This window comes from Sprattus sprattus, assembly GCF_963457725.1.
Source record: "Sprattus sprattus genome assembly, chromosome: 2".
Classification (NCBI taxonomy): Eukaryota; Metazoa; Chordata; class Actinopteri; order Clupeiformes; family Clupeidae; genus Sprattus; species Sprattus sprattus.
The window spans coordinates 10,696,153-10,702,650 of NC_137921.1; the positions used below are offsets into that span (position 1 = coordinate 10,696,153).

At 44.8% G+C, this 6,498-nt stretch overlaps 1 protein-coding gene across 1 annotated transcript in view; it reads left to right on the forward strand.

The window, feature by feature from the left end:
• Positions 1-430: 430 nt before the first annotated feature.
• Positions 431-6,498, forward strand: part of rnf144ab (ring finger protein 144ab) — a 21,708-nt gene continuing 15,640 nt past the window's right edge. The window contains exon 1 of the mRNA XM_080857844.1: positions 431-523. The gene's annotated coding sequence lies outside the window, so the exon portion shown is untranslated. The remainder of the gene's footprint in view (positions 524-6,498) is intronic.

Below are 6,498 nucleotides of genomic sequence, written 5' to 3' on the forward strand. Positions count from 1 at the left end.
TTTGAGAAGGTATTAAGCTACATAAGGTACTGTAGCAATTCCTAGGAAAAAAGGAAGAAAGAAAGACGGAAATAAAAAGTAACCAATAGTTTTTTTATTAGCAATATCAGTCCTTAAGTGTCGTTATCAGATTCACCAGGAGGTGGCAGCACCGTCGCTTCCTCTGACGGGGCTGTTTGATCTCCTGGCCCCATAAGGTCAGGCCGTGGAGGTGTATTGTAGCCCACAGAATAACCCTTTGGCCAGCAGGGGGCGTATGACATCTGATGACAAAAAAAATTGGTCGCATCTCTTGAGTTCCTCAGATCCAGCGCAATCTATTGGTGACGTTCCAGTGCTTAACGCCGAGCGGTCGATTTTAGGAAGTGCACGGAGGGTCTGTGATTTTTGTTACGCGCTCAGGACACCCAGGGATAACTAGTCATGTCACCGCGCAACTGCGCCTTGCTGTAGCCTAGTATACAGAGAGGGAACACTCATGTTTGAGTCATAACAGGGTGACTGCCGATACCTTCATTTCAAGGTAAGACTGCTTGTTAAGTATATAGCCTACCCGTTCTCCGTGCCTTTGTAAAAATCTATGAGAGCATCTGGATTTTGTTTACTGTGTCGACGTTGCGATTTTTTTATCGTCTTAAAGGGCTGGTAAACAAAGCTAGTGAATGCAATGCGTTGTTAATGAGGAAAGATAGAATGCGTTATTTTTCTCTATGTATACGGCATTGATGACTGGCAGTTTGGCAACGTTGTAATGTTATTGTAATAGACAGGTCAACGTGTGACAGCGCTCAACGTTCATTAGTCAGTTCTCAGCATAGTACATATTGTAATCGGATTCAGCGTCCTTTATCTCCGTTTAGCTTAACCAAGCTAGAGCCGAGTTTCACAATAAAATTCTGCTTTGCATCAACGGCCCGGCCCCCATTTACTGTCAAAGGTATTCAGAATAACAGTAATCTCTACAGTCGTTTTTATACGTGGCCTAATCTTATGTCGATCATCTAAGATTAAGATGGCTGATGTGAAAACGTATGGTCTGAGTCGTTTGTTGCAGTCTTTTTCTTCTCCCATGTCACAGTGTATAACCCTGGTCTGTAACCTACTGCAGTTCTTGCACTGTCGGGTTAATACAAGTAGGCTATCACATTGTAACGTAGCGTCATCCTGAAACATAGCACAAAATCGCTTAAACTAATAATGATTAAGTCATTTTGATGAATTGAGTTGTTGACACTGAATAGCCCTTCTCAACGGAGGCAGATGCACTGTAAATGACTGCAGCTGCTTACACACGAGTGGTTTCATTGCACAGAAGAAAAGACCTCAGATCAGCTAACAGGGTCCTTGGCAGACCAAATTATGTAACCTCTTAGGTCATAGCCAACTCATCTATAGTTCTCTCCTTGCCTAGGAAGTTGTTGAGGTTTGCTTTTCTGTCTCAGCAAAAAAATAGCATCGCTTGGACTACGCTGAACTGTGTGGGTCATTCAGTTTTTGTGGCCCACTGAAAGAAGAAATCGAGTGTGACGTACAGCCCAAGGGTTCTTTACCTTGTTTTCAAACTTAGAACTTGTTCTATCTAGAACACTATAGTAGGCTACAGTGGTTCTTAACCTGGGTTCGATCGAACCCCAGGGGTTCATTGAGCCACTCTCAGGGGTTCGGCAGGGGTCAAGACACACACAGTATAGCCCGGTCCACACTAGCAATGTCGCTTTGAAGAAATCACATTTTATTTTTCCAAGTACGAAGGGTTCAACAAATGCACTGATGAAGCTTGCAGGGTTCAGTACCTCCAAAAAGGTTAAGAACCACTGCTATAGTAGAAGCTTTTCTCTCTTCTACCCATATGGGTCTAAGTTTGACAGCGCTTTGTCAGGGCTCTCATCTCACTCCATGAGCTTATTCCTGCGCTGGCAAGCCAAATAGGCGACAAGGCTGGGTGGAACCTATTCCCAACCTACATCTATGTGTGTATTCCCCGTAGTATGACTGTGTTCAGGTTTCAGGGATATTAGCAGTGGTGTAGTCCAGGGTATACGCAGGTATACATAGTATACCCACTTATTTTTCAGTCAGCATTGCATATCGCCACTTCTCAAAACAGGGCGTTCATCCTGTGCTGTATGGGCTGCTTAAAAAAAATAATAATAGTATAACCACTTCTCCAGGGACCACTACACCACTGGATATTAGTCAAGTAGTTTTGGGGAAAACGGAAGAGCTCGTTGGATGGTAATGTGTGTGTCTTTCACATCCACCCCACCTACATTCAGACACAAGAACAGGAAAGCCCATTGGCTGAGAGACCCTCCTCAGGGGTCCACTGCAAGGCAGGTCTCTCAAAGGGGGGACCTGATTGGTCAGCAGCTAAGGTGACCTAGACTGTGTGTTGGGCCAGGTGAGTTCACCTCTGACCTCTCACCTCTGACCCACAAATGACAAAAGTTCTCTCTCTCTCTCTTTCTTTTGCTCTTTCTTTCTCTCTCCATTTCTTTCTTTCTTTCTTGGAATGCACAGTCAAACTTGAGGACTCAGTGGCAAAGCCATGTTAAACTTGCAGATATTTCATTGAGGTTAGCTGTTTGACTTGCAAATATCAGCAGGCTTGAATGTTTTCTTTTCTACTCCCTTTTTCTGGACTTCACTGCTCAAGCATCTGGCCTGATCTGAGCATGTGTGAAAGTGAGTGGGTGCCATGGAGACCTTCCACTTCTCTAAAGCCTCTAGCCAGTGTCTGTCACCTTTATGTGGGACCAATGTCGAGAGAGAGAGAGAGAGAGAGAGAGAGAGAGAGAGAAAGAGAGAGAGAGAGAGAAAGTGAAAGAGAGAGAGAAAGAAAGAGACAGAGAGAGAGATGCTACACGTGTTTTAGATGAGATAAATAGAGTTTTTATTCTCACATGTACAGTCAAGCAGAAGAACACATTGTGTTCTTGCATTGGGCACGCACGCACACACGCACGCACACACACACACACACACACACACACACACACACACACACACACACACACACACACACACACACACACACACACACACACACACACACACACACACACACACACACACACACACACACACACACACACACACACACACACACACACACACACACACACATGTGCCTTAGAGCCTGTTGCTGTGCAGCTGAATGTGGCTAAATGGAGGAGAGTGTTTCTTTCATGAGTGTTGCAGGGATCGACCAGCGTCCGGAACATTCTGTGCCTGCCAACTCTACTTCTTTCTGTGCCTCTCCTTCTCCCTTTCTCCCTCCCTCTTTCTTACCCACACACTCCCTCTTCTCCTCTCATTTCTTCACACCTCTCTCTTTTTTCCACCCATTTATTTCTTTCCCTTTCTCTGTCTTCTCACACCGTCCCCAGGTCTCTTTTTATTATTTCCTCTTTTTCCTCTCTCTTCCTCTTTCTCATTCATTCTCTTTCTATCTCTCTATTTCACACACGCACATGCACACGCACACGCACACACACACGCGCACACACACACACACGCACAAACACACACACACACACACACACACACACACACACACACACACACACACAGAGACACAAAGACGCACAAAGACGCACAGACACACAGACACAGACACAGACACAGACACAGACACAGACACAGACACAGACACAGACACAGACACAGACACAGACACACAGACGCAAAGACACAAAGACAAAAAGAAACAGACACACAGACACACAGACACAGACACAGACACAGACACAGACACAGACACAGACACAGACACAGACACAGACACACACACACACACACACACACACGCCCGCACACACAGTTTGCCACAGCAGGTGAGATAAGTAGCAACACCACTTGGGGATACCTGGCTCGTCCTGACATTTAGCTTCTTAGCTTAAACAAACATTAGGCCGACAGAAACATTTATTAATTCATTATTAATATACCTAAGCCTCTTCTTATAGTGTCTGCTTTCCACTGTTTTTTAGTCTGGATTTGGAGAATTTGTGGAGGCCATGTTCCTGAAAACTGTTACCTTCCTGTGGAATACAGGCCAACCTAGACTGAGGATTAGAGGTCTGTTGCAGGAGACTCAGAGGGCCTTCTCTCGGAGATCTCTGACGGCCTGTCATCCAATCAGTCCTTCATGTCTATATTTTTCACAGTGCAAAGGTTATTTTTAAGGCCCTTTTCTCACGTGAGGCTAAATGCAACTTTTGGTCACCTTCCATTTAGCTTAGAAACAGATAATTCCACTCATAGCTGTGGTTCAAATTCACCATTTCCTCCTACATTAGAGAACACTGAGTTTCCCACCAGGTAAAGTGCTCCTACTCCTCATACTTTCATTGGTTTGTTTGAAAAGGCATATAATCTTAAGGTTCAACAGTCTGTGAATTTAAGGGCCAAAGAGTTTCATATAGATTCCACATTTAAACTGTAATAGTTGTTCTGTAGCATGTATGGGAAGTAGGCCTGAGCAGGCACTTAGACAGAACTTCACAATCCCAAGTGCAAGTCACATAATTAGCAGAATTAGCTGAATTCATTTATTGAACTTTTGGTACATTTTGGACAAAACGTTCCATAATATAGGGACTGCTTGGGATGAAGTAATATTGCTTCTGTTCAATCAAAGACATCCCCTCTATCAGTAATCCTGAGTAGCAACCATGCTAACGCTCCAGGGCAATCATCTGTGCTAAGACATAGAGCAAGCTAACACCATGGATGGTAAATCTGGCATATTTCAAAGTTGGTAAAAGGAGTTTAACTTTGCTGTGAGCTGGTATCAAACCAGGCAAGCTTTGTTTAGTCCAGTGAATAACTCCATTATAAAATGAATCATTAGGAAACCTTGAGGTTGGATCTGTATGTGATAATAAATAAGTGTCAGAGAGTCAGAGAGTGTGTCTCAGACTGCGTCAGAGAGACACTCACCTATCTTAATAAGAACGGGAACACCAATTAGCCGCCCAGCACTTCAGTTTTTATGTACGGCAGTAAATCAGGTTACACTTGCATCAACAAACCAGTTGCAGAAACAGAAAAAAAAAAAATGAAAGTACATAAAGATTTTTCCACTGGCGCACCTGTGAAAAATAAGAGATTGCTGAACTCTGACCTGATAGGGAGATGGAGATGGAGATGGCTCTCTAATATAAAGCTGGAGATGGAGATGGAGATGGCTCTCTAATATAAAGATGGAGATGGAGATGGAGATGGAGATGGCTCTCTTATATAAAGATGGAGATGGAGATGGAGATGGAGATGGCTCTCTTATATAAAGATGGAGATGGAGATGGCTCTCTTATAGAAAGATGGAGATGGAGATGGCTCTCTTATAGAAAGATGGAGATGGAGATGGCACTTTTAGAGGAAGTGGTTAATTAAGCTGAACTCTGGTTTAGGCTCCCCAGAGATGAGCCATGAGGTCATCCTGCGGCTGGACGTCCTGGCCAATCCACGCTGGTGGCTTAGCACACACAGGCCCACACACACACAAATACACACACACACACACACATACACACACACACACACACACACACACACACACACACACACACACACACACACACACACACACACACACACTCACACACATATATAGATGCACATACACTTTCATCTCTATTGATATTCAGATCCATGCCCACAAACTTTAAACATAAGAATTCATACACACACATGCACACATTAACAAAATAAAACACCTATTAAATAAAACACCTATTCATGCAACTACACCCCCACCCCCCACCCCCTCACACACACACACACACATACAGACACTCTCCCAAACACACACAGACAGACACTCTCCCCAACACGCACACACACACACACACTCACGCACACAGAGACATACAGTCCTACGTTCAAGCTGATGTCCATCAGTTCATGTCCTCATGTGACATCCCTCTGCTTAATTACGGAGAGCCACTCTTTGCCTCCTGAATAGAAACCAGGTCCCTCTGCAAATCCCCTCATTGGTCCTGTGCGTGTAATCTGCTAAGTGCTCATAGGATCATCGCTCAGATGAGATGAGATAGGAGGAGACGGAACGGGACGGGGCAAGAAGAGACGAGGTGAGACACCCCCCCCCCCCCCACCCCACCCCCCCTGCCTGAGGTTGGCCAGAAACCAGCAGACTTCCCCCCCTCCCCCCCCCCCCCCACTGTTCAACCTTAAATGTTCTTTGGACTGTGGTCTGTCTGCAGCTCTATCATCTATTGGGATTTCAGTCATTGCAAACGCTACAATTACTGGAACTCCTGGCCTGGAAGGAAATATGAAACTGTTTTGGTTTGAATCGCAGAAACCTCCCACTACATTGTTGTGTGATGTGGGTGTTTTTGTTTTCCTTCGTCTTCTTTTGTAGCACTGTGCTCAGCGGGCCTGTTTCACAGCCCAGGGTTCCGCACAGGAAGTCTTCTCAACGTTGTCTCTTTGACTTCCTTGGCCCCTGATGAAATTGTGAAAAGCGACGTA